Source organism: Setaria italica, chromosome IV (genome assembly GCF_000263155.2).
Source record: "Setaria italica strain Yugu1 chromosome IV, Setaria_italica_v2.0, whole genome shotgun sequence".
NCBI lineage: Eukaryota > Viridiplantae > Streptophyta > Magnoliopsida > Poales > Poaceae > Setaria > Setaria italica.
This window is the reverse complement of record NC_028453.1, coordinates 8,136,186-8,163,841: the sequence shown is the minus strand read 5'-3', so window position 1 is coordinate 8,163,841 and position 27,656 is coordinate 8,136,186. Positions and strand designations below refer to the sequence as shown.

The window sequence follows — 27,656 nt, the reverse complement described above, 5'->3', positions numbered from 1 at the left end:
TTCGACCCGTCTTTTCCCTTTGACATCTTCAACCGTGGCCTGATTTCTGGGGTCTACGGCGCCGCTCTTCTTAGCCGATTCCGAAGTCAGTCCCTTGATTTTGGGTGCGTTCCTTCCTGTGTCAACCATGTTAGCAGGGAAAGAATGCTGATCAATCTTCATTGGCTTCACTGGCTTTGTTGGGACTTTGAACTTGAGTCTGCCTTGCTCGATGGCCGATTGTATTTGCTGTCGGAAGATTTTGCATTCGTTTGTATTGTGGGATGTGGCATTGTGCCATTTGCAATACTTCATATTCTTGAACTGTTCGGCCGATGGGATAGTGTGGTAAGCTGAAAGCTTGATCTGCCCCTCCTGGAGAAGCAAATCAAAAATCTTGTCGGCATTTGTCATATCAAAACCGAATGCTTCTGGTTCCTTCTTTCCAAACAGGCATGATATCGGCTTCCTCTTTCCCTTTTACCCATTCTGCTAGGCTGATTTCTGCTTCCTCTTCAGATTCAGATCCTTCCAAGTAGGCTACCTTCTTCTGAAAATTTCTCCGTTGGTTGAAAGGGCGTACCTCTTGACCGGCCAATCGGTGGACGATCTGACTTAAACTTTCAAACTCCTGTGAGGCGTACTTCTCTTTGATGTGTGGCAGGACCTTGGAAGGCGATATCGGCTAGCTGAGCGTCAATCAGGACTAGGGTATAGCATTTGTTTCTGACCTCTCTGAACCTCTGTACGTAATTAGTTACTGGTTTGTCGCTCCTCTGCCTGAGGCTGGTCAGATCTAAAAGCTTCATCTCGTGGACTCCCGCGTAGAAGTATTTGTGGAATTGCTTCTCCAGATCGGCTTAAGTAACGATGGAATTGGGCGGTAGCGTAGTGAACCACTAGAAATCCGACCCGGATAGAGACGATGAGAACAGCTGTACCCGCAGAGCATCTTGTGTGGCAGCCTCTCCGCACTGGATGATAAATCTATTTACGTGCTCCACAGTTGAGGTGTCATCCAGCCCCGAAAACTTGGTGAAGTCAGGAACTTTGTACCGATGGGGAAACGGCAGTAGATCGTAGGCATGTGGGTATGGCGTTTTGTACGTATAGGTTTGTACCTTCGGCTTCAACCCGAATTGATCTTGGATCACCTCTGCTATCCTTGCTGTCCAATCCACTCGCTACTGATGAACAACTGGTTGGGGGATCAGCACATGTTGATGGATCGGCGATAGGATGGCCGGGTGATGGATCAAAGCATGTGGCAGATTTTGCGGCAGCGTGGCCGGCTGAGTAGTTGACAGTTGGTGGCGTAGCGAATCTGCCGTCCCATCATACAGCATCATCGGCGCCGCACTTCTGAGTATTTCCGCAGTATCTACCCCCCTGCCGATTTCTGACGAGGCCGGTTGATATTGTGGGACCGTCGGCCGAATAGCCGATTGGAATGGTGCTTGGATCGGAGAGCCTCCATAACCGGCTGATTGGTCCAAAACAGCTGCCGTTGCTGGTGCCCCCAAGGCACTGAGTTTGATGGCAGTGATTGCACGGAGTAAATTTGAGCAGGCTGAGGTGGCGCTTGTGATTGAAAGCATGACGCACCATTGTATCCTGGAGGCATTGAGGCAATGAAGTGCTGTATCCTCCATGTTGTGTTGGTGTCGGCTGAGGAGCCGAGTGAGATGTGCCTGGTAAGCTTCTGACTAGAGCTACAATAGGCGGGGCGTATACTGGCCCCTGATATCCCTGAGCTACTCCGCTGACAAGGGAACTAATGACGGCATTGTATACCGTGTTAGTCATTACTAAGGATTGGTTGATGAAAGCCTGATAAACGGACTATTGAATCATATCGGACATCTTGGCCGAGTCCTCAGCGACGGTGATCTGGCAGGGAGTTGGAAGAGGAGCTTTCTTGATGGTCTCCCCGCTTCTGGTACGACTGAAAGATTGCAGGCATGTCTTCTTGTAGTCTTCTAGGTGTCTTGCCAATTCTTCTTTCTGGTCGTCCTTGAGATCTGCCTCCGTAACCTCAATGACGTTGTCTTCAGAGATTTCGGCGGCCTTTGACATGTGGGATGTTGAGGTGGTCCCACTGGGCGTGCCAAAAGTGTGTTGGCGCTAAAAGTCGGCCGATGACCTTCAGCGTCGGACACACGACTCGGGAGAATCTGCTTAACTCCTGTTCGGGTGATCGCCCTGGTGGGTTTGAGCAGCATGCTAATCAATATGACCTGTTGATTGACAAGGAAAGAAACGTATTAAATCCCAAGGATTTTGATCGGCTAAAGTTCCGATCTGTCTCAAAAAGCGTATTAGCGAATCGGCCGATTTGCTATGACGATGACCGGCTATAGAACAGCCGACAATCACGTAGTGATTGTAAAGAATCTACCAGAGCAGACTAGACAACGCTACGAAGCAACACTTGAAATAGATCTAATCGGCTGTGTAATGATAAATAAAAACAATGAAGCCGACAGTTCAAATCTCAAGCTGGATAACTGGTGATAAAACTAAAATAATAGATAAAACCTATAGTTCTAGTTAATGTCGATAACTTGTGAATAAATCTAAACGAAACGACAGCGATGCGCCCGAAGTTAAAGCTTAGATATTACTTGATAAACGGAACTTACAGAATCGGCCGGAGATCGTGTCGATGCAGCCCTGCCAACCCGTACGAACACGTGAAAGAAAAAGATATATTGGCGAAGTTGCTGACTTGAAAGTAAAGTTCGATGAAAAAGTAGATTGTTTGTATTGATTGATGTGTTGTTTTACAAATCTCCAAAGATGGCTATTTATAGCCTGTTACAACTGATTTCCTAACCGACTAGGATCTATCTCTAATTTTAAACGAACACCTTCTTTATCTTCTTTTTCTGACCCACCTTAAGCCCAACTCGTATCGGAGTTGGTTATCACACTCCCAAGGGCCAATCTTTCTCTATCTTCTTTTTCTGGCCCACCTTAAGCCCATATTGGCCCAGACCCTCCAGCCTTCCAATCAGCCGACCTCCACCAACTCCGTCTACCAACCGTTCGAAATAATGTAGCGCCAATGAGCCGATTCCCAACTGTAGCACCAATCGGCTGATTCCCAATTGTAACCTTTTAATCCGCCGCATCGGCCAATCCTTCCCTCTCTTGACGCCGATCCAAAACGTGTCAAAATCTGGCGTCAACACCGATGTAGATGGATTATGGGCAGCTACCGGCCATATGTAAACGAGTGCCGATCGGGTTAGCATGTGCCACTAACCGTGGATTGAACACCACGAGCCCAGTCTCTCGCAGTAGCAGCCGCCGTTGACGACCCGTGATGCCAACGGCCGATTGTTGGGAGAGAGCCGGCATGTTTAGATCGGAAACAAAAGAGTAGTATATGATTAGCTTGTAGAAAACAAGATCAATCTAATTCCTTCTTAGGAACGACTCAACCCAGGTTCCAGGAACTGGATGATGTCGACGACTGCCATCAAGCTCGCTAGGAAGGATCTCACGATCACCCCTACCTGGCATGCCAACTGTCGGATTTAGTGACCGGTAGTTCACCTAAAGGGTACTCAGATGGTTGATTTGTAGGCAGAGAAGATCGCAAGACCATGAACTTGATAGTAATGCAAGGCACAAGATACAGAGATTTATACAAGTTTGGACCGCCAGTGTAGCGTAAGACCCCTACATCCTGTTTTGGGGATTGTATTGCACCCTGCGCTCGGGTGTTGGCTGTTGTGTTGAGGGATTGGATCGGTTCCCCTCTATACCCCTACCTCCCCTTATATACTCTGAGGGGTAGGGTTACATGGCAGAACCCCTAGTTGGTTACTATAGATGAGATATAGTCGGATTACAACACGTGGGGAGCTCTAGCCGAACTCTATCTTCTGTCTTATTCATCAAGTCGGGCCAGCCCATTAATAATCGGCTGGACCCTCCATGAAGGTACCTGGTATCTATAACCGTCACCATCTAAGCGCACGTACAACCCACAGCCGACTCTCGTCTTTTTGTTGCCACCTTAGCTGAAGAGGTTTACAAGTACATCATTAAATGAAGAAAGAGAGCGGAGCCAGCATCTCGTTCGTCAACGGCGCGGGCTCATGCTCCGAAGCGAGTCGCTTGATTTCGATGCGCGTTGTATGACCCGCTGCGTTTCGTCAACGGCGCCGCGGATACCTTGCGCACGAGTAGAATTTTTCCTCCCGATAGCGGCAAAATCTTCAGCGCGCACACACCTTTTCTTCCCTCCGCAAAATCTCCCGTTTCAGGCACCTACAAAAATCACCGAAAACCTACATCTGCAGTACAAGCACCATGCGGCAAGAGCAGAAACAGGTGGCGGCGGCGGCGGCGCTGGAGAGGATGGCCGCCGCGGCGCATGCACGGAAGGGCTCGGCATCAGCAGAAGGGCGCGGGCCGCACCGTGGGTGCTCCCGGTGGGGGATTTGGCTCAGCTGCTTCATTGATGTCCTTCACCAACTGTAAGAGGTTCTTCGCTGGCACTGACAATTTCCTCAATCTTCAGATCCAGGTTGCTACCGGTAACGCATCACTCCCAATTTCTGCTGACATTGCTCATATATACTAGTGATGGCAGGGATTGCGATTATTTTTTCCTGGGAACACAACTTGTAGATGCGGGGAGGTTTGAATCTAATTCAATTAGAATGCAATGTTTTGAGCTTAGAAGAGGAATTTAATTCTGCATATGTATAGTGCATAATTGTTTCATGCTGACCATGTTTTCTAAAATCACCTGTAGTTGGACTTATTCAGAGAACCTGCTTCCTTTAGCTTGTCAGTTGTCACAGGATAAATTGCAGTGTGTACAGGAAGAAACATCAGAATTGTAGATATTTTTCTATTTACAATTTTCCTGAGATTCACAGGATAAATTGCAGTAGTCTGATTAGCTTCAAAAATATAGTAAATGTTTGAGCAACTACAGGAGTTTGTAAATGTGTCATCTATGTTTGATATCAGTCCATTTCAATAAATGATTGTTCAAGTGTGGCCTACTAGCTTGTGGAGCTGTGGTCTTCTGTCCTTTTCATTGTACAAATGCAAAGGAAAGCAAAGATGGATTTATTTAAGCATATATGACCGCGTTACGGGCAAAATCAGGATTAGTCCTACATTATAACGGTAATGCAACTTTGCTATATCATATCATGAATTCGGAGTATCTATTGATATAATATATAATATATTTATGCTTCTCTAAAAGACTCATGCAACTTATTTGAATATACCATGCATTCTCTCGTTCAAGCACCAAAATAGCTACAAAGATCAAATGTATACTTGATTATCAACTCTATGAATGAATTGAATAGCTTGCAAACAGTTAAATAGACGACTCACTGTACGAGCTGTCTTTTTAGCTGTCTGTATGTGACATGGCATAGTTCACAGAGAGCAGCTGTTTAAACTGTTGTGCATGTCCTAATTAGTTTACGATGGGTGGGTCTAAAAATCCATTCCACCCGCGCAAACCCACCCATGCACACCCTACTGTTCTCCCAACACCCAACCCTTTGGACCGTCTCGGCAGGCGACGGCCGACGGGCCGCCCGGTCGATGCGGCAGGGCAGGTCCGCGCGCACGTTCCTCCGCTTCTCCGCGGGTCATCCGAGTTTGACGTCTGATGCCCGACAACTGCTGCAGATTTGCGGCAGTGAAGTGTCGAAAGTCGAAACGCTGCTGGGCGCCGCGTGAACGGCGTGATCGTTTCAGATCTTCAGTGCCACTCCACGGCGCCAGGAAGGGAAGGGGTGACGGTGATTTGGAACGGAACGCTGGCGGTGGCCTTGTGGGGTCGTATAGGGAAGGGAGAGCAGCTGCTGCCCGTGGACGACTGATTGGCGAGCTCTGTCCGTTCCGAAAGTTCTATCCGAGGACCAATTCGGCCCCTGCTGTTCTAACTTTTGCGTATTTTAATTTCAACTCGCCGATGCTCACAGGAGTCAGGGATTGCCTTCCACAGAGCACCGGTTTACAATGTGTTCTCTCACACGCTGGGGAAAAAAAAGTTCCATTCACCGTCAAAAAAGGTCAGTTTAAGACGTGGGAATTGATCACCCGGACATTGATTGTTAACCTAACCCTCTCTTTTAATCATGGAATCAAACAGCCTAACGGAAAAGACCCTTTTTTATAGGCTGCGACTGGAGTACACAGAGCTTGACCATTGCACGACTCCTCCTAATCCACATCTTAAAACCGCACAAAAAGTGTTTTAGGTACGTGACGGCCACTCGTAGCCTTGAGCCATGCATTATTCATCTCGGCACGACTCCTCCTAATCCACATCTTAAAACCGCACAAAAAGTGTTTTAGGTACGTGACGGCCACTCGTAGCCTTGAGCCATGCATTCATCTCGGCCTATAGCAGGCGAGGTTAGTTGTTGAGAATGGAGAACACGGCAGGTCGAACGAAGCGGACAGGGAGGGAGTAGGGCGCCGTGGAGTGGTGCCGGGGTGCCGGGGTGCCGGGGTTGCTTGGGTTTGGTGGCTGGCACGACGTGCTTTTTTTGCCCCCCAACCCTCCGCGGTCCGTCTCGGCCGGCGATGGACCGGTGCGGCAGGTCCGCACGCACGTCGGCACGTCCCACACTTTTTCCTGCGTGGTTGATCGGGTCCTCGTAACTTGACGTCTGATGCCTGACGAACAGCTGCGGACTTGCAGTGAGCGATCGGTCGGTCTTTGCGGCGGCGAAGCGTCCCGCCGCGCGACGGAGTTGGAGGGATGGTGGAAGTGGAACTGCTGCCGAGCCTTTTGGATTTGGATGGGCTGGCGGTGGTCTAAAGGGGGCCAAGGGCAGCAGCAGTTGCCACTTGCCCAGTTGTTTGTTGTTGGGTTCGGACTCTGACCGAAGTGGCAGTGGGCTGTTTAATCGTTTCTTCTTCTTTTTTCCCTTTTCGGATGGCTGCGCACGGAAAGCATTTTTCGGCCTAAAAGTACGGCCTCCAAACTAAGGCCCGACAGTATGGCTCAAACTCACTTGATCCAACAAATACACGGCCCTCCAGGCTATATTTGATTAATTTCGGTCTCTGAGCAATATACACGCTGTGCCCTATCTTCAGAGAAGACCTCAGAGAACAGAAACTCCCATACACGCTGTGCCCTATCTTCAGAGATCGTCAGCACCGACGGGTTCCTGGACACTACACTAGCCACTTCAGCATCCGACCATCGGAATGTCTTCTTCAAGAGCTCCATCTTCGCAGCAATAGTCTCCTTCTTGCGGTTCGCAACAAATTGCAACGACATGCCAGAACATTGGGGTGCCACGAGGTATGCCGATGTCCTCAGCGCGCGCCAACATCGCCCGGACATGCTCCTGTTTGCTGTAGAGCAGCCTCGGCTGATACATGCACGTCTTGGAAATCTCGTGAGCAGTTAGCGTGCACTCGCGCAGGCACGAGACGTTGGGCTTTACCACCCTCTCCAGATCAACGCCCAGGAGGTAGGAGGCGGAGTTATTCTTCAGCGCACGAAGGAAGTTATCGAAGGAGCCGAAGAGGAGGATGAAGTACTGGAGGTTTGGGACGATGCCGGGATGGCGGAAGCCTGCAGGGGCCAGCAGGACGAATTGGGCGATCTGGGAGGGACCGAGGTCGAGATCACGGAGCTCGGCGACGCGCGGGACGAGGGTCTTGTCGGCATTGCAGCAGAGAAGGTACGGGTCGCGGATGATGGCGGCGGCGATGTCGGGGGCCGAGAGGCCGAGGCCGGAGAGGAACGCGAGCACGGCGTCAGGCTTAGAAGGGGACTCGAGGCGGGAGAGCGTCTTGGAGGCCTTGACGGCCTTGACGGCTTGCGCTGCGGTGAGGCCGCAGGTTGCGGCGAGGTAGTCCTCGACGGCAAACAGGGTGGGGGCTTCAACTGCTGCCGCGGTCGTGGCGAATCGGGCGACGGGGAAGAGCCACGGCTGGCGGAATGAGATGCCGAGACGGTTCTTCAAGTGGAGCATGGTCGATGCAGGAGGCCGCCGGCTGCGGATGACCGGAGGAGGGCACCGCGGCGGCTAGGGTGGGGGCGGAAGGCTGGAAAAGCGGGTTGTTGAGAGGCTTCAGGGGCGGGGGCGGCTGCGACCGGCGAGAGGATGGGAGACGGTGTAATACCCTTGCCGCCGGCGACGAGCCGAGACGTCAGCAATCACAGGATACAAGGATTCGCAGTGGAACGAGGAAGGATTTCCTCTTCCGATTTACCGATTGTAACTAGGATCGTGGATCGTGTGTCCGTGCAATAAAATATTTATATTTTAATAAACGGAGCATCCAACAAAATAATAATAGTATGAAAATAAGTACGAATATTTAAAAAATATTTATTACAAGAATATAGTTTCTGAATTAAACAAAACTAGGTATGATACTATATTTTAAAGCGTGATGCATGTCTCCACAGATATATAAAATCATTATCAATTCCGGTACCCTCAACCTCAAGATCTCAACGTATTTCATGAGCCTGACAGAAAAACACACGTTGGTTATCTATTATCAGTCGCGTTGCTTGCAGAACCTTGGTGTCAGGCTTCATTAGGATCAGTTTATTCTGTCAGCATGATGGTTCAGCAGTTGTGTCCAAATATCATTTTTAATACTTATACTCGCAAGTAGATATCTTGTACTAATTAGGTTCTAGGTAAAGTGGAAACTAAAAAAAATAACAATATAGCAGAAGGGATAATACCTCCTTAGTCATGATATCTCCAACCTTAGCAAGGTACTCCCTCCATACCTATAAAGGATGTCGTTCTGGGCGAGTGGGGCGTTTTCATATAGGATGTCATTCTACACTCGATGGGGAGTATTTGGACGTGTTTGCCCCTGGCATGCGTTTCGGCTGCCGTTCCGCTGGTCAAAGCATTAATCGCGGTGCTTCGTTTCACTCGCTTCCCTTCCTCGCCGCACTGCAGCGTCGCCGGCTCGCCTACCTTACTGCAGAGTCGCCCACTCACCTCCCTTCCAATCCAACAGTCTCCCTTCCGCTCGCGCCATGGACACGGCGATGGAGGTGGTGCCGGTCTCGTCGGATGAGATGGCACCGCCGGAGTTAGAGATGCTGGTGGTGCCGGACTTCATCTTGTCCAAGAAGGTTTTGCCGGACTTCATGGAAGACGGCCTCGAGCAGGACTCCATGGAAGACGGCCTGGAGCAGGACTCCACGATCTTTGCTGGCGCCATGGAGATGACTTCGAACTCCTTCGTGCCAGACTCCTTGCTGCCGGAGTCCCAACCTTCTCTCTGTGTTTGCTGCGGCATGTCCCATGCCGATAATGACGACGAAGGCTGCTTCCAAGCTTGCCACCACGCTCACAGGTGTGCCCGTTGCGGTCTTCTACATAGCAACTATGATCTCACAGCAAGGATATTGCATGACATAGAAAATTTTGATTGTGAGACCTACATTCCTGATGTGGAGAAGCTTCAAATGGATGGTGACACCATACTTGTGCATGAGCACATTATGAAGAAGTTGGACGAGCAATTGAAGATGAAGCAGGATGCCTCCATGGAGATAGCGATGGTGGATGGTGCCATGAAAGATGCAAAGAAAGATCAGTAAGGTTACATGTCTCATTCATTCAACCTAAGATGCATGCATCTCCTAAATTGCTTCTTCTAATTTGCTCCTAACTAACTTGCATCTTCAAATTGTTTGATGCAGGAAGACTAGCAATTGCTTCAGGTAGCAAGGACGCTTCACAGAAGATTTGCAATGGCAGCCGATCTTCTTTCTCTAATTTTTCTTTTTGCATGTGAGGAATCTTGATCTTGTTGCATTCTTTAACCTTCATGGCTTCCTTCAAAACACTCTGAAATGTTACAAAAATTATGTTTGCTTTGTGTGGACAATATTCTATGAATGCCTACGAAACATGTGTTGAAGAAATCAATCAATGAGTGGACAATATTAATATGAATGCCTACAAAACATGTGTGAACAGTTGATCCATTTACCTGTTGCACTGCTGGAACTAGATCTTGTATTATTTTTGCATTCTTCTTGTATTGAATAGCTTGAATATCTTGAAAAAAACCCCTAAGTCCAGAATGTTAAAATCTAGAGAATTGGGTGGTTGACAAATTAGGTGAATGTCAAACCCTTCTTGCTTAGCAGCCTCACAAAAAATAGGATCATTCTCACGTAAATGTGAAGGTGCATTATCTTGTTGTATGAAAATTGGTTTGTTCACATCTTCTCTTAGCCATTTGGCTCGAATGGCAGGCAACACTATGTTTATCATGAAATCTCTAATCACATCTCTTGTGATTGAAGTTATTGGCTTGATTACTTGTTCTCCATGAAGATGATTCTGACTTCTTCTTATAGCAGTTTCATAAGTGACAAGTGGAAAACAACCAATTTTTCCATCAAAAATACACTCTCCATTCCTAAACCTTGGCCAAGCACGAACACACAAAAATATGAGCCTAGGGATGTAATTCTTGTTCTTACAAGTGCGATGTGGTTCATCTTCCTCGGGTAGCAAGTAATATTTCTTAGATTTTTGAGAGAGCTAAAACCATTTTTCATCAATGAACAAGGTCAAAAAATGCCTTAAATCTTGGATCACCAAGCAAACCCAGCTCAATCATGTCAACACACCACTTTAGCCGAGATCTCTTACTAGCATCTGTGAGGTATGGTTTGATGCTACTAGAGTGGCGCCTAAGAAAACCTTTTTTCAAATACCTTTGTATCCGCGATTTGCTCATTTTAAGTTTGCTACACACATATTCTATGGTCATTCTTTGCTTGAGAGGAATGTTGCATAATTGTTCCAAATCAACAGGGACTGCCTTACGACCACATGTACCCTTCTTTCGACTAGCAACCACAACCGGAATGTTATGAGCAAGTTGGATTGTACCTCGCTTCCATAAGCGCTGAACTGACCAAATGTGTACTCCAAATTGATCAGCAACAAATCTTGTATCTTTCTTGCCTAGTTTCCCATTCTTACTTCTAGCCAACAATGCTTGATACACTTATCTTTTGACTTCTTCTGTCATATCTTTCCTTCGATGGTTTACTTCAACGGGAGCAACAACAACATGTTCTAGTAAAAGAAAAAGATACAACCACATTCAAAATAACAACATTTTTTACCTAAAAAAAATCTAATTGTATCAAAAAATTACCAGCGAGGTTTTGTACAAAATCGAAATCAACTGCACCATATTCGTCTAGTGGCAAGTTCAAATCCAATCCTATCAAAAAAGGAAACAATGATATGAAAAACGAAACTAATTTGCTCATATGCTGTGATTGTCAAATCAAATCATATGGAAAAGAGAGTAACAACAGACACATTACCATTGTCGTTGTGATCCTCCAATATTGGCTCGTTGAGATTGAAGGCAAGATTGCCATTGTCATCTTCTTCTATAGGAACGTTCAGATCAAAGCTAGGGAAAAAATCAGTCATTGCACCGTAGATGGAAAGAGAAGAGGTGGGAAGAGAAAAGGTGGAGCACGGTAGATGGAAAGACACCGCTTAAATAGGCATGCTGTAACCCAAACAACGGAGACAAAAATGTGCCAGAAATGATCGCAGCAAGGAAAAAAGCGCGCCATGCAGCCTCCGCGCGCGCCACGCATGCAAAATAAAGCCACCAGCAAAAAAGTATGCCCGCCAAATATCAAACTCAGCTCCGCAAGACTCACACCTCGCTGCACTAACCGATTGAGCTGGGAAATTTTCTCGCATGAAATGCACCCGCAACCATATTTAATAGGGGCAGACCGGGAAACTCTACCTAATTAGTCACTTCTTGGTATGCTAAATGCTGTCCTAAACGATTTTCTTTACAGGTATGGAGGGAGTACCTAAGAACTTTACAGTAGTAGAACCTTGCTTTCCAGAATATTGTTCAAGTTCTTTTCACTACAAAGGGACAGTAATATAGCTTTTCATCTACCGATATTTTCCATTTAAAAGGAAAAGGAAACATCTAAGGATAATACATTTCAAATAGCAAGTTACAAGTGCAAGCACTGAGCAGTAGTTTCTATCTTCCAAAATTTTACTCTCCGAGGTTCCAGATAACTAACTCTTGGCGGTTATAATTTACACTAAACAGGTTGGAACAAGTAAGCATGTGAAAATTAGAATATAAAGAGAGGAGGTAGGAGCCTTACAGCCTTAGCCTTCGTGATGGAGTCTGGCATGTCACTGCCATGGCAGGAGTTTTTATGCGTCAATTACAAAGTAGTCTGAACAACATTTGAATGCCAAAAGACAGCGCATCAGAAGTAAAATCGAACTTGTCTCTTGTGAATGTCATCAGTTCTTTTTTTCTAATTAGCATGACGCCTTAACCATAGCAAGCAAGACTCATTTTCTGATTCGGTCATTCGGTTTATACGGATGCAGTGCTGCTATTTGGTTTTTATTTGGTTCACAATTTCATCGGTGGAGTCTGGGAGCAGAGCACTGCACCTAAAGCCTAGAAGAATCACAAGTGCCTCCACACGATCACGTGCAACCGGCTCCATGTCCAAGCATCCGCTGTCTGGCTCATATGAAGATGCCACCCTGACTGTAGGCGTACCTGCTTGAGAGTATCTATTGGATGGTTCTTTCGCAGTTAGATAGTACTTTCAACAAGTAACATGGTTGAAAGATAGCTGTCTACTACCATTGTAAAAATTTGGTAGTTGTGCATTATTTGCATCACACATCGCTGCATAGAAGTATTCACAAGTGACAGCTTGTCCATCATGCCTTTGGAAACCTGTGATGAATCCCATAATGGTTGGATGAAGAAAAACAGGAAGCAACAAAATAGAACGTCAGAGTTTTAATCATTGGACTATCACAGTTTGTGCTTAACAGGAAACAGCATGAAAATACATACCGTGACTGCCAAGTTGTTCATAATCAAAGTCACCAGGGAAGATTCAACGATGATGTTCCAGTGCAAGAGGGAATGGATTATAATAAGTTGATGGCTTTGTACATCTCACTGTATGCCGCAAACTTTATAGACAGAAACTCAGCAGTATAGAAGTTGTCCATTTGCCAGTCAAATTAAATAAGTTATACACCATATCTTTAAGCTGGTTGCAAGCAACAGAGTAACTGAATTCAAATGATTGAACAATTCGAGCATTAGTACCTTGATATAGGAATGGGGACGAATAGGATGTGCCATAGGACCAGCATCCTGGATATTAGGGAAAAACCACAGGGTAGTCAAAATATCATGCTTATGCAGTTTATTTCATTGGCAACAAATTGGAATGCAGTGACAAGAGCGCAGATCAAGAAAACCTGAGGAAATTGATAGATTCTGAGTTTGGAGACATCAGCGATGCGTTTTACTGTACGATAGCCGAGATCTGACGAGCACTCCTGCACAACCAATTAAATTAGAAGAGTAGGATGGAAAATAAACTCAAAAACATAATTGCAGCAGCTAACACATGGCCCACTGCCTGAGTACCTGATCCCTGAAGACAGTTATCCCTTCTCTCAGGGTTAGCTGGAACCAATCACGGCAAGTTACTCTGCAACAGCATAGAGATAAGGATCCTTTCATCAGGGAAAAAAGAGATCATTCCCATTCAGCTGTACAAAGCTAATGACCAACCATGACTCTGATCTCATAAGAAAAGGCACCAATTGATGTTTAAGAAAAAACAAATAAAGAAGCGAAAATGGTGAACAAATATTAATCAGTCATCAAGGAATTAGACACATTCTAAAATGGTGAACAAATACTGCCAAAGTAACATGGTGTAATGTTAACTCAGTTCACTGAAAAAAAAAGATCAAGTATATCTACAAATGTATGCACCTCATGTCCAGCGACACCCAAAATTGCAGCATAATCACCATCAGTGGCAGTCTCAGGTGATGCCAACACAAGTCTAGATTGGAGTATCTGTTTATTTATAAACCAGAGTGTTAATAATGCATTGATGTGCAAATAGTTTCCAAGCAAAGGTAAAATCATACGTTCAAGCTCTTGTTCTCCATTGCTCCCTTGCAATTAACAAAGTTACCTTTATCAGAAGACTGTTCGAGTCATGCAAGATTACAATTGGGCAATTGGCTTGTTAATATTTAAACAAAGTAGCAAGTTCAACTGCATCAGTCCACACTCCTATAGAGGAAAGAAAAGGCATTCCCCAAAATATAATGCAATTTGCTGAGGCAAACAAGAAACAAAAACAACTTACATATTGAAATCAGGAACAACAACAATGTTGAATAAATCAAGATCATACTCAAGACCAAAAACCTGGCAGGTGGCACAATAAAAAGGCAGAATTGCATCAGCTATCTGAACCAGATTTAGCAGCACATGCTCATTGATAACCGATCCAACACAAGATCGAATCGTACAACCACCCTAAATCCACACATGGAAGTGGGTATAAGCGCAAGAACAAACATACAGATCAAGCAAGCGCTCAACAGGAAATCAATTAGTCCTGCCACTCACCACCACCGGCTAAGGATGAGGAGCTGCGTCCACCGCCGCCGCCGCCGATGCAGCCACTACCACAGACGTCACACAGGGTCCAGGGAGCCTCCTCCACTGACGTGATCGTTGCCGTCATCGACACGGGGTGCTTGCTTGATTAGCGGCGCGGTGTCCACCACCAGGAAGTTGTAGTCGATGGCACAGAACCAGGGCAGTGGACCGGCATCATCCCTGGAGGCCTGGACACGTCCTTCGCCGGCGCGAAGTACCCCTTGATCTAGGCGTCGCCGATCGAAACCGTCGTCCAACAGCGGCGCATGCTCCACCAGGCAGCGCACTCGACGGCGTCGAACCAGCGCGGCGGCATGGGCGGTTCTGCGGCGCATCCGAATCACGCGGCGGCCGCGACGCAGGAAGTTCGTAGGGCGGGTGATGCTGTCGTGCCCAAGGAGTACACAGAGATCGATTCACAACAACACACGACAGGCAGCAGGAAATAATCTCGTATTCAGTCAGAGATTAATGATTTCATGTGTGAGTACACAGCATTAACATGGAGGATGGTCCAGGGTGCCCCCCGCATCATCAGCAGAGACGGTGACCGAGGTAAAGGAGCGCACCTTGGAGTCCTAGGATGGAGAAGGAAGGAGCTGGAGACTGAGGACAGCTTCAGCCAGGCGATGGCGCGGCGATGCACGTCGTCAGTGCGTTGGTTGAGGACGCCGTCCGTCAATGCTGCGGTTGACGACGTTGTAGGGGCTGCGGTCGAGGACGGCGTCCGTGGCGATGGAGGAGGGCGTCGAGGCGGCGGTTTAGGGCGCCGTGCAGTAGTGGACGGGCGGTGGCGGCGGAGGGGAACGAAGTGATGGGAGGCGTCATGCGGGGATAGGTGTGAGGAGAAGGGACAGGACGATCGTAGGACGATTGAAGGGCCTACGACCGTTCGCTCGTGTCGAGGGACGTCCGTGGAAGCGGGTGGGGGCATCTCCTTGGATCCTAGGGCGCTGGAGCTCCCCGCGCCGCGATTCACGGCGACGGACGGCGCGTACGACCTGGAGCGCAAGACGATGAGCGGAGGAAAGAGCGACGTACAACGTTTTACACTCAATCTTGTTTTTTTTAGCTGTAGAGATTTTAGTTCATACTCAAATTTGTTACAGAGCTAGGCTTATAAGCCGTACACGGCACACCTGGTCTCAGGCGCACAGATAGTGTAAGCAAAGCATTACAAACTAACGATGTCGAATGCGTCTTTAGGAAATACGCCTCAGCTTAGGCAAAGCGTCTTCATGTCATGGCTGTAGTCATGACATCCCCCTGAGCTGGAGCTTGACCCCAAGTGATCGCCCACGGGAACTTCTTCTTGACAACGTACAGGTCTTCCCAGACTGCTGCAGATGTAGAGAAACTTGTCCACTTGATCAACACTTGTGGAATTGCAGTGTTACCTTGCTAGATCAGACATCGATCCAGAATCAACTCAAGTTCAGTTGGATGAGAGCTCAAGTCGATGAGCTTGGCGATCTCAGAGTAGTTTGGGGGTATGATCAGGTGTAAATGGCTCCAATTGAGAGACATGAAATACATTGTGCACCTTACTGTTAGCCGGCAGATCCAGTTTGTAAGCTATCGTCCCAAATTTCTCTAGCACAGTATAAAGACCAAAGAATTTGAAAGCTAGTTTTGGGAAAGGACGATTGACCACCGATATTTGGGCATAAGGTTGTAACTTCAGCAGGACATGTTCCCCCAACTGGAAAGTTCTGTCCACTCTTTGTTTGTTCCTGTAGCTTCATTCCACTCTGAGCCACAACTAACTGCTTCTTCAACATCAATGCATGCATTGCTCGATCCTGAATCATCTCCGACATAGTGATATCTGGTGTAGCACTATCAGAAGAAACTGAAACCACACCCAGATTTGGCTCATAGCCATATAGGGCTTTGAAAGGAGAGCAATCTATAGCAAAGTGATAAGAAGAATTGTACCAGAGTTCAGCTAGAGACAACCATTTTCTCCACTGCTTAGGTGGCTGTTGCACTGCACATCTCAAGTACATCTCCAGGCACTTATTGACTCACTCTGTTTGTCCATCTGTCTGTGGATAATAGGTTGTACTGTGCAAGAGCTTGCTTCGCAGTTGTGAGAAAAGATACTACCACACATTGCTGAGGAATATCTTGTCTCTATCAGATAGAATGGTCTTTGGCATTCCATGTAGTTTAACTACTGAGTCCAAGAGCAAGGTAGCCACTTGTTGAGCTGTGAAAGGATGTTTAAGTCCCAAGAAATGTGCATACTTTTGTGAATCTGTCAACAACGACCAATATCGCATTATAGCCCACCCTCTGACATTGGAAGACCTTCCACAAAGTCTAGTGTAATATCTTGTCAAGCACCAGCGGGTATTGGTAGTGGTTGTAAAAGCCCAGCTGGATGGCTATGCTCAAGCCTGCTGACAGATCCCATACTATTTCACAAAATTCTCAACATCTTGCTTCAAACCCTTCCAATGAAATAGGTGTTTGACTTTGTGATAAGTGGAATTGATACAGGAGTGACCTCCAATAGGACTCATATGTAAAGCTGCAATAACTTTAGTTCGCAATGCAGAGTTGTTGCCAATCCAGACATGATTATCATGTTTAATCAACCCTTTCTCTAAATAATAGCCTTGGTCATTGGGTGACTTAATTGCTAATGACTGTAATAATTCTTGAGCCACAATATTGGTATGGTAAGAGTTTAATACTTGCTGAGCCCATAATGGGGTAGCCTCTGAGACTGCGTGGAGCATCATCAAATGAGCCACTCTAGACAATGCATCCATGGCAATGTTGTCTTTCCCTTTTTTTTTAACAATTTTAATGTGCATACCCATCAATCTAGTTATTGCCTTACGTTGGAGTTCAGACTGCAAATTTTGTTCAGACCAGTATGACAAACTCTTATGATATGTTGTGATGATTAACTCTTGTCTTTGTAGATATGGCCTCCACTTCTCTACTGCCATAATTAATGCCAGAAACTCCATTTCATAAAATAGAAAGGTTTTGATGTTTGGATCCCAAAGACTTTCTCAGAAATGCAATAGGTTTCTCCTTCTGCATGAGCACTGCTCCCACTCCAGTTGCACAAAGCATCAGTTTCCACCACAAAAGGAGCACTGGAATCTGGTAAAGCAAGCACTGGAGTTTTAGTCGTGATTTTCTTCAGAGCATTAAATGCTTGATCAGTAGAAGTAGACTACAGAAATTGATTCTTCTTCAACAAATTTTCAGAGGCTTTGTCACAATACCATAATGTTGGACAAATCTCCTGTAATAACCAGTGAGGCTTAAGAAACCCCTGAGTTCAGCATAGCAGTTGTTTTAGCAAGATCTGTTGCTACCTCTTGTCTTGAAATGATATGCCCCAAATATTCATTTTGAGTTTGAGCAAAAGAGCATTTACTACTCTTAAGATAGAATTTGTGTTTTCTCAACTCCGAGAGAACTGTTCTGAGATGCTGAATGTGAACTTCCCATGAAGGACTATAAATCAATATATCATCTAGAAAAACTAAAACAAATTTTCTGAGGAATGGTTGTAGGACTTGATTTATCATGCATTGAAAAGTAGCAGGTGCATTAGTAAGACCAAAAGGCATGACTCTGAATTGAAAATGCCCATGATGTGTCTTGAATGCAATTTTGTACTCATCTTCTTGCTGCATTCTAATTTGGTGGTATCCTGCAGTCATATCTAATTTGGTGAAGAACTGAGTCCCCGCCAATTGATCTAAAATTTTCTCAATGATTGGCATTGGAAATCTGTTTTTGCATTGTCAACTCATTCAATTTCCTGTAGTCAACACAGAATCTCCAACTACCATCCTTCTTCTGCACCAACAACACTAGAGAGGCAATGGACTTGTACTGCGTGTTATGAGTCCGGCATCCAACAACTCAAGTACTTGTCTCTCAATTTCATCTTTGTGTTTAGGTGAATACTTTTAAGGTCTTGAGTTCATAGGAACAGCATTTGGCAAAAGTGGAATAGAATGGTCACAAATTTGTCGTGGAGGTAATGTACTGGGTTTAGCAAATACATCCTCAAATTCTTGCAACAGAGCATCAATTTCAATTGAGAGAGAAACAGGAACTAGAGGAACAAAGTTAACAACTGCCATTGCCCAAATATCATTTCCTTTGTAAGACTTGAAGAAGTTCTCAACTGACATTTCAAAGAGTGTCAGTGAAACTGGATGCACCCCTTGAAGCTTAATATCTCTGCCTCGATCTTGAAATTCTATTGTATGATTCAGGTCATTGGATTGTGTGGCTTCAGCCAGTCATAAGCTAGAATAGCATCATATGTATCCAACTCTAAAACTTGCATGTCAGAAGCCAAAGTATGTCCCTAACACCACCATTCCAGTTGAGGCACTTTCTTGTTAGAAATCAAAATTCGCCCATTAGTCACTTTCACTTTCTTGGGAGCCATAGCCACTAGTGAGATACCCACTTGAGACTAGAAAGAAGAACTCACAAAACTATGAATTGCCACTATCTAGCAAAATTAGCATCACCTTGTTCTTAACAGTTGCCTTGATCTTTTAAGACTTCCCCCTTAGCAGTGCTAGATATTGCTCTTATGGACAATTGCTAAAAGTCTTCAGATATAGCATCTTCAATAGCCAACTAATTCAATACCTCATCAGTCAAAGTGTTATCCAGATCATTGACCACCAAGGCATGTACTTGAGCTTGAGGTCTTTTAGTACAACTAGAAGCATGAGCAGCATTATATTTGTCACAACAATATATGCACAGCCCATTGGTTTTTCTGAAAATCCCTCAGCTACCTCTCTCTCCACAAAGTATTGTTAGGCTGTGAGGTTTTGCTCTCAAATTTTGGCACTTCGTCTTGCCTTTGCTATTGTATTTGCTAAACTTCAACTGTTTGCTATCTAGAATTTGTTGCTGAACTTTAGCCAATAAAGATAACCTTCTTCATTTTCTTGGGCACTTGAGCTTGAACTCCAGCTGATAATTCAGGTTTCAACCCTTTAGTAAACTGTGTCACAAAATAGATTTCATCCAATCCCTGATTATGCATTTAGACTTGATACTACAAATCCGTGAAAGCTGATATGTACTCTTCTAGACTACCTTCTTGTGTCAAAGCCACCAAGTCACTAATTGCATCTCTATAATCATCCAAACTGACTTTCTACAGCAGTAATGAAAGTATTCTAATTTCCCAACCCATGTTTCAACTTGTACACTTCTAACCACCTGGCTGCATTATCGTCCATACACATGGATGCAGTAGGTACCCATAATGCTTCAGGAAGATTGGATATGCGAAAATAATCAAGGCACTTATCCTTCCAAATTCTAAGATTATCACCAGCAAACCTCGGAAAAGGCATCTTAGGTACATAATGATGTAACAGTGAATTTCTACCAGCATTTCTACCCAAGTGATGAGGGTGTGGATGGGTGGTATGTACCTCATCTTCAGAAGAAAGATCTCCAGCAATAGTCCTATGATGATGATGATGTCTAGGACGCTGAAATTCTTCTCGCTGGGAATGATTCAAAGACAGACGAGCCATAGCTTGCCCAGTAGTTTCCATCTGTTTGGCCAACAGAGTCTGATCCTTCAACACACGCTCAATGATTTGAGCACTTAGATCCATTTGTGCTGACATCTACTGTTGGGTCTTGTCAGTTTCACCAACCTTGGCAAACAACAGATCAATAATCTCTTCCATGCTGTCCCAACGAGTCTTCTCACGCTGCTCCATGGACTCCATGGCGTCGAGGATGAACTGAGTCTGCACCAATGGCTTTGGAGGAGCCGTGATGAATCACGTCGGAAATCGAACCCACAGGAAGAGGAATTATAGGATTCGTCCCAAGTAGCGGTGTGCCACAAGGATCGAGATAACCCTACCAATTCCGTTCGCAGGCTGAGATCGATGGGATAATTGGACTCACTACGGTGCTGATCGACGGAATTGTGAAATCGTCATCGCCAGCGTCTCCAGAGAAGATCCCGCCGCCTGCGCTGCCAATTTCCAATCCGAAATCGCCACCGCCGACGCCTCCAGTACAAACGTCCGATCTATCGCCGTCAGCACCGCCACCAACTCAAACGCCTGATCTACCGCCGCTAGCGCCGCCACAACGCCGCCCGAAACCCAACACTGAGGATAGCCAAATCTGATACCACTTTAACACCTTTTGCCGCCGGCGAGGAGCCGAGACATGAGCAATCACAGGATACAAGGATTCATAGTGGAACGAGGAAGGATTTCCATCTTCCGATTTACTGATTGTAATTTTAGTCCATACTTAACTTTGTTAGAGCAACTCCAAGAGTACTCCAAAAAATTCTTCCCCAAAACTATGTATTGGGGGTTCTTCCAAAAAAAAATTTCCCCCAAAAACATATCAATCCACAGCAGATAGCTAATAAATAGCCCCTAATATTTTAAAACAGGCCACGTCATCGTATTGGGCCCATCGGAAGGGACGCGCGAGAATCAGGATTGGGGGAGGAATGCCAACGCTAAAATATACGCGGTGGTAGGCTAGTTTTTAGCGTTGCTAAAAAATTGGAAAGGTTTGGGTGGACGGTTGGAGTTCGTTTTTTCTCTTTTTTTTTTCCTAAAAGAAGTATTAGGGGTAAGATTAGTAACCTCTTGGAGTTGCTCTTACAGAGCTAGGCTTATAAGACTTACACGACACCCTGCCTCATGCCCACAGATAGTCTAAGCAAAGCATTAGAAATTAACGACGTCGAACATGTCTTTAGGAAATACGCTTCCACTTAGGCGAAGCGTCTTCATGTCGTGGCCGTAGTCACGACAGACAGCAACCGGGAGGGGTATATGGGGAAGCGGCCGTTGGCAGGATGGATCAGGTGGCGGCGCCCTACAGTGCTCCTTGAGGGGATGGCGGATGGCAAGGCTCCATCGGCGGCGGCGACCATGGGGCTCCTATATAACTACAAGCTAGATAAGCTATATAACGTTAAAGCCCATTAGGGACATGGACCTAATCTCATCTGTAAGGGACATGACGCAAGCAGGCCTTTATGTACCGCCGGCTAAGTTTGAGTGTGTCACGGTCCAAGCCTGAGATGGAGCAGTCGAACAGAGAATTTAGGCGAGAAAGAGAGATAAGCGGAGGAAGAAGAAAGGGAAATGTCGAGGAACAGATACGGGAATGATTTTGTTGTTGTCTGTTACTCGTCCGCAACGGACTTCGAGTACTTAAATCGGTTACACGCTGACACCAGCTGCCTCCAGCCTGGCTCGTCGGCCTACACACCACACCCGGCCCAACTACGGCCCACTCACACAGCTAGCTCACCAGGGCAGACCGTAACACTTCCCCACCCTTGGAAACTAGCTTGTCCTCAAGCTGGTGCAGCAAGAAAATGATGACACAAGTCTTGCACTTCTTCCCAAGTAGCCAATGAAGCCGGCAAAACATCCCAATGGACCAGCAATTGGGACTTTGGTAAAGCAGCAGAATGCACCAAACGATGATCCAGAAAGGCCACCGGCTGGGCTTCAACAGGAGCATCAACCAAAGTGGATGGCAACTCTGAATGTACCGGTGTGGAAGGAGGAACATGAGCTTTCAGCTGGGAAACATAAACCACTGAGTGAATGCGACAATCAGCAGGAAGACCAAGCTTATAAGCCACCAAACCCACATGCTGGAGGACTAGAAAAGGACCAAAATACTTGAAGGATAACTTCTGATTGGATTGAGAAGCCACTGAAGTTTGAATATAAGGCTGCAATTTTAGATATACCGAGTCCCCCACTTTAAACTCCCATTCTGATCGATGTTGATCAGCCTGGGCCTTCATACGTTGCTGAGCTCTAACTAATTGCTGCTGAATCAAGTTAGAGAGCATTGCTCGGTCAGATAACCAAGCATCCAGATCAGGCAATGACACAGCATCAGGAGAGGCAATGCCAAAATGCCTTGGAGCATGACCATACAATACTTGAAATGGAGTATGGCCCAAAGCAGACTGGAAGGATGTATTATACCAAAACTCGGCCAATGGAAGCCACTTATACCACTGATGAGGACAAGAGTGAACAGTACACCTCAAGAATGCCTCAAGACATTGATTCAGGCATTCAGTTTGCCCATCCGTTTGCGGATGATATGAAGAGCTCATAAGCAATTTAGTGTCAGACAATCTGAACAACTCCTGCCACACTTTACTAGTGAAAATTTTGTCTCTATCTGAAATGATACTTTCAGGCAACCCATGAAGCTTATAAATGTTTTGCATGAACAACTGAGCCACTTGCAAAGCTGTGAAGGGGTGAGACAGAGCTATGAAATGGGCATACTTAGTAAATTTATCCACCACAACCAAAATAGTATTCATCCTATTAGAAGAAGGAAGCCCTTCAATGAAGTCCATACTAATGACTGTCCAAGGGACTGAGGGCATAGGAAGAGGTTGAAAAAGTCTAGGAGACTTAACATGTTCAAACTTGGCTTGCTGACACACCTCACATTGTTGAATGAACTGTTTTACTGTATCCTTCATTTTGGGCCAAGAAAACAAGGATTTCACCCGGTGATATGTGCCATGAAAACTTGAGTGGTCACCAATTCCACTGTTATGTAAAGCTTCCAACACATGTTGTTGTGCTAGAGAATTAGTGCCAAGCCAAACTCTTCCTTTGTGCCTAATCACTCCATCCACCAGAGAATAACCATTGGAATTAGGACTTGCAATGGCCAACTCGGTCAGAAGCTGTTGTGCCACAGAATCATCCTCATAACCTTGCACCAGCTTTTCAATCCAAGCAGGAGAACAGGAAGAAATAGCCAGAATAGGTGAAATCGGAGGACACCTGGAAAGTGCATCAGCAGCAGCATTTGTGATCCCCTTTTTATACACTATCTTGAACTTGAGGTCCATCAACTTTAGTAAAGCCTTTTGCGGCACCTTGGTGTGAACCCGCTGATCAGTTAAATACAGAAGACTCTTATGATCTGTCCGAATGACAAATTCTTGATTCTGGAGATAAGACCTCCACTTCTCAACTGCCATCAGAATAGCCAAGCATTCCTTTTCATAAGTGGACAAATCCTGGTTTTTGGAACACAATGATTTACTCAAATAAGCCACTGGATGGTCCTCCTGCATTAAGACAGCTCCTAACCCATTGTCACTAGCATCAGTTTCTAGCACAAAAGGCTTACTAAAATTGGGAATAGCCAATACAGGAGCTTGCATCAGGGCTTGCTTCAACAACTGAAAAGCTTGGTCAGTAATAGGAGTACACTAAAACTGAACACCTTTCTTAAGCAAAGCAGTAAGAGGTCTACTAATCAAGCCATAGTGCCGAATAAACTTCCTGTAATACCCAGTTAAGCCCAAAAATCCTCTTAAATCTTTAAGAGAAGTTGGAGTAGGCCAATTCTGAACAGCCATAATTTTTGAAGTTTTGAAGGCTCAGTAGAAAAACCCTTTTCTAAAATACAATGCCCCAAGTATTCAATGCGATGCTGTGCAAAAGAACATTTGGAGAACTTGATAAAGAATTGATGAGCCTCAATTATTTTGAACACCTGGGTAAGCAGTTCCACATGGTCCTCAAAGGTGGCTGAATAAATCAAAATATCATCCATGAAAACCAAAACCCCTTTTCTGAGCAAGGGTTCAAAAATCAGATTCATAGTGCTTTGAAAGGTAGCCGGGGCATTTGAGAGTCCAAATGGCATGACCAAAAACTCATAGAGACCACTATGAGAACGAAAAGCAGTTTTATGTTCATCACCCTTGGCAATTCTGATTTGATGATATCTAGATCTGAAATCAAGTTTGGAAAACCACTTGGAGCCAGCTAATTCATCCAAGAGCTCATCCACAATTGGTAAAGGATGCTTGTTCTTCACAGAAATAGCATTCAAATGCCTATAATCCACACAAAATCTCCAGGTTCCATCCTTTTTTTCTTACCAACAAAACAGGAGAAGCATATGGACTCGAGCTGGGCCTGATTATGCCATTCCTAAGCATGTCAGCCAACTGATTCTCAATCTCTGATTTTTGGACAGGAGTGTATCTATAAGGTCTTATGTTAACAGGTTGGGCACTAGGAATTAACTCAATGTGATGATCAAACTATCTTGAAGAAGGCAACACAGTTGGTTCCTGAAATAGATGCTTGAAGGCTAACAGCACTTGCTTAATCTCAGGTTGAACAGATAACAATTCAAGATCTGAAAGAGCACGAAGGTCTTGAAAGTCTGCTTGAACCTACTGTTTGGATAACTGAGGCATCATCAGAACACAATGAGTAATAGCATGCCTTCTTAATAACCCCTTGACTTTTCTTACTCCAACTAGTGTACATTTGGTTACCTCTGAAGGAATACCCTTTAATGTGATCCTCTTACCCTTATGAGTGAACCTCATAATCTTCCTTTTCCAATTAACCCACATAGGACTGCAGTCCTCTAACCAATCTTCACCCACAATCATATCAAAACATTTCAAAGGCAAAATGCCCATATCAGTTAGGAAAGTGTGCTGCTGAGTAGCCCACTACAATTGCTGAATTCTCCTATTACAATGCATAGGTGTGCCGTCAGTTGTGACAAAGGAGGCTACTGAACAGTCCTGTTGAGGACAATCCAACTTGGCAGCCAATTCTTCATTGATAAAAGACCCAATGCTGCCTGAATCCACCAGAATCAGGACCTCCTGAGAGCCAATAAAACCCTGTAGCCTCGTAGTCTTCCTTTTAACTATTGGTGCAGTAGAAATATCACCCAAAGCCATCACAACATCCGGGTGCTGCTCATCATCACTGGAACAACTGTCACACCCGTCAGATGGTTCCAAAGCATCCAGTAGTTCCTCAATAACATGTAATGGAACCTGAGGGGGACATTTATGATGTTGTCCCCATTTTTCACCACATTTATAACATAAACCATTTTTCTTCCTAAATGCCATTAAGGCTCTGACCTTGTCATCAGAGTCCACCTTTTCCTTCTTTGGTTTCACTGAACCAGGTTTATCCGAAATGCTCACCTTCCCTTTCTCAGACCCAAATACAGGTCTGAAAGATGACTTCGCCAACTCATGAGAAAGATGTCGGCTCCCATAGATAGCTAACTCCTCCTCTTGAAGAAGTGCTAAAGCAGCTGCAGATGATACATCCTTAGGATGATGCAAGGCAATAGCAGCTCTAATTTCCTCCTTTAGACCCCCCAAAAACCGTGTCACAAAATAAGTGTCATCATAAGCACAATTGTACAGCAAGATTCCATGGGAAAGATCCTCGAACTGTGCTAGATATTCAAAGACAGAACCGGACTGACGAAGTGTATCTAATCGACGCAACTGGACCTGATACTGATCTCTGTCAAAATGGTCCAGAACAGCTGCGCAAAATACTTCCCAGTCCAACACCCTGCCCCTGCGCTCGAACGTCCGAAGCCACGCTGCTGCATTCCCTTTGAAGTTGAGAGCCGCGAACCTCGTCTTCAGATGAGGACTCACCGCATAAACCTCAAAATACATTTCACAGCGGTCACGCCATAAACGAGGATTCTCACCATGAAAACTAGGAAACTCAAGTTTGGGAAGAGGAGCATTCCGCGACCCAAACTCTCTGTTCCCAGTTGGAGTCTCAAAATGAGAGGTAGAGGGTTCAGGAAACGCACCCGTGACCGGGCGCAGTGGATGGGATCCGAGGATCCCACCGCCAACGTCCTGGTGTGTTGTGTCACCGCGGTGCCCGTTGGGTCGCTCCGGGGGTGGAGCAGATGAGCGCCCCACCATCGGTGGAGCCATGTTGAGGTCGAAGGGATCAACCCAACTCGAAGGAGGTGGAGGTGGTTGCCGAGGAACTGGTGGAGGTGCCGACTCCAAACGGAGCAAACGTACCGCCGCCTCGTCGGACTTGGTGAGCAGCGTGCCAAGAGAGGAATCCGTAGATGATTGCCAAGCTTCCAGTCCACCGATCTTGTCGAGGGATTGTTGCATCATTAGCTCGAATCCTTCGAACTTGTGCACCAAATCCTCAAGCGTTGCCGCCATCTGAGTCTGCAGCTTCGGCAGCTTGCGCGGCGGTGCTAGATCTCCGGCGAGCCAAGCACGAGCGAAACAAATTTTTGGTGGAATTTCGTGGGGAATAAGGCTCTGGATACCAATTGTTACGGTCCAAGCCCGAGACGGAGCAGTCGAACAGAGAATTTAGGCGAGAAAGAGAGATAAGTGGAGGAAGAAGAAAGGGAAATGTCGAGGAACAGATACGGGAATGATGTCGTTGTTGTCTGTTACTCGTCCGCAACGGACTTCGAGTACTTAAATCGGTTACACGCTGGCACCAGCTGCTTCCAGCCTGGCTCGTCAGCCTACACACCACACCCGGCCCAACTACGGCTCGTCGGCCTACACACCACACCCGGCCCAACTACAGCCCACTCACACAGCTAGCTCACCAGGGCAGACCGTAACAAAGTGGCACAGGCCCAGCCTGGCAGATGGGCTGCGTAGTAGGCAGTTTCATGACCGGAGGTAATAAAACACAAAAAGGTCCATCTTTTACCATTTCGACTCGAGTGTTGGCATGTTATATTGACGGGCATTGTCAACACTAACGTATACGGGGGAAGAAGTGAAGAAACGTAGAAGGCAAACATTTGCCCCGTAATTGACCTCAGCTTCTCAACGCAAAATGATAGCAATTGTATGGAATCATAAAAAAGAATCTTGTTTAAACTATCAAAAAAAATTACAAACAATTTGTCCAAACAGTCCATGCAAAGGTCCCTCCAACAATGAGCTCACAATACAGTATCAGTTCTATTGGCGTTTAAGTCGACACTCTATATTTGATTGAAGTCAGTAGGGGAAGTCCCTACATATTCCAGTTGAACACAAACCTACTCTGCTAGATACTACTCAGATGCTCTAACCACTAGACTAGAGATCCTCTCACGTCGACGCTCTATATTGTCCCCCCTTTTGTCCTCCCATTGACCAGATATCCGAAACAGATTGCAAGCCAAAGCACCGAATGCACTGTTTGCTGAAGTAGTTCACGGCAAACTATCAATCCATATGGACACCATAACGCTTTTTTGTGGATGCGGATTTCTTTTTCAGCATTGTTTCCTTTGGTAACTAATGTTTTGTAACATATTGGAGCATAGAA

General features: G+C 45.7%; 2 long non-coding RNA genes and 1 pseudogene across 6 annotated transcripts; all 3 read right to left on the bottom strand.

Annotated features, from left to right (window-relative positions):
* Window positions 1-7,021: 7,021 nt before the first annotated feature.
* On the bottom strand, window positions 7,022-7,967 carry LOC101762851 (annotated as a pseudogene).
* Window positions 7,968-9,414: 1,447 nt separating this feature from the next.
* On the bottom strand, window positions 9,415-13,991 carry LOC101756889. Of its 5 annotated transcripts, none has more exons than XR_002677520.1 (11): window positions 13,813-13,991; window positions 13,459-13,522; window positions 13,287-13,367; window positions 12,871-13,179; window positions 12,652-12,747; window positions 12,453-12,578; window positions 12,152-12,226; window positions 11,327-11,418; window positions 11,152-11,220; window positions 10,881-11,069; window positions 9,415-9,821 (listed from the first exon to the last, which is right to left on the bottom strand). It is a non-coding gene; the product is annotated as an uncharacterized LOC101756889 (long non-coding RNA). The 5 variants fall into 5 exon arrangements; XR_002677519.1 differs by having other exon boundaries at window positions 12,453-12,747; window positions 12,871-12,992; window positions 13,132-13,179; XR_002677522.1 differs by having other exon boundaries at window positions 12,453-12,747; window positions 12,871-12,875; window positions 13,132-13,179.
* A 311-nt stretch (window positions 13,992-14,302) lies between these two features.
* Window positions 14,303-20,800, bottom strand: LOC111257116. Its single transcript, XR_002677523.1, has 2 exons — window positions 15,066-20,800; window positions 14,303-14,880 (listed from the first exon to the last, which is right to left on the bottom strand). It is a non-coding gene; the product is annotated as an uncharacterized LOC111257116 (long non-coding RNA).
* Window positions 20,801-27,656: the final 6,856 nt, after the last annotated feature.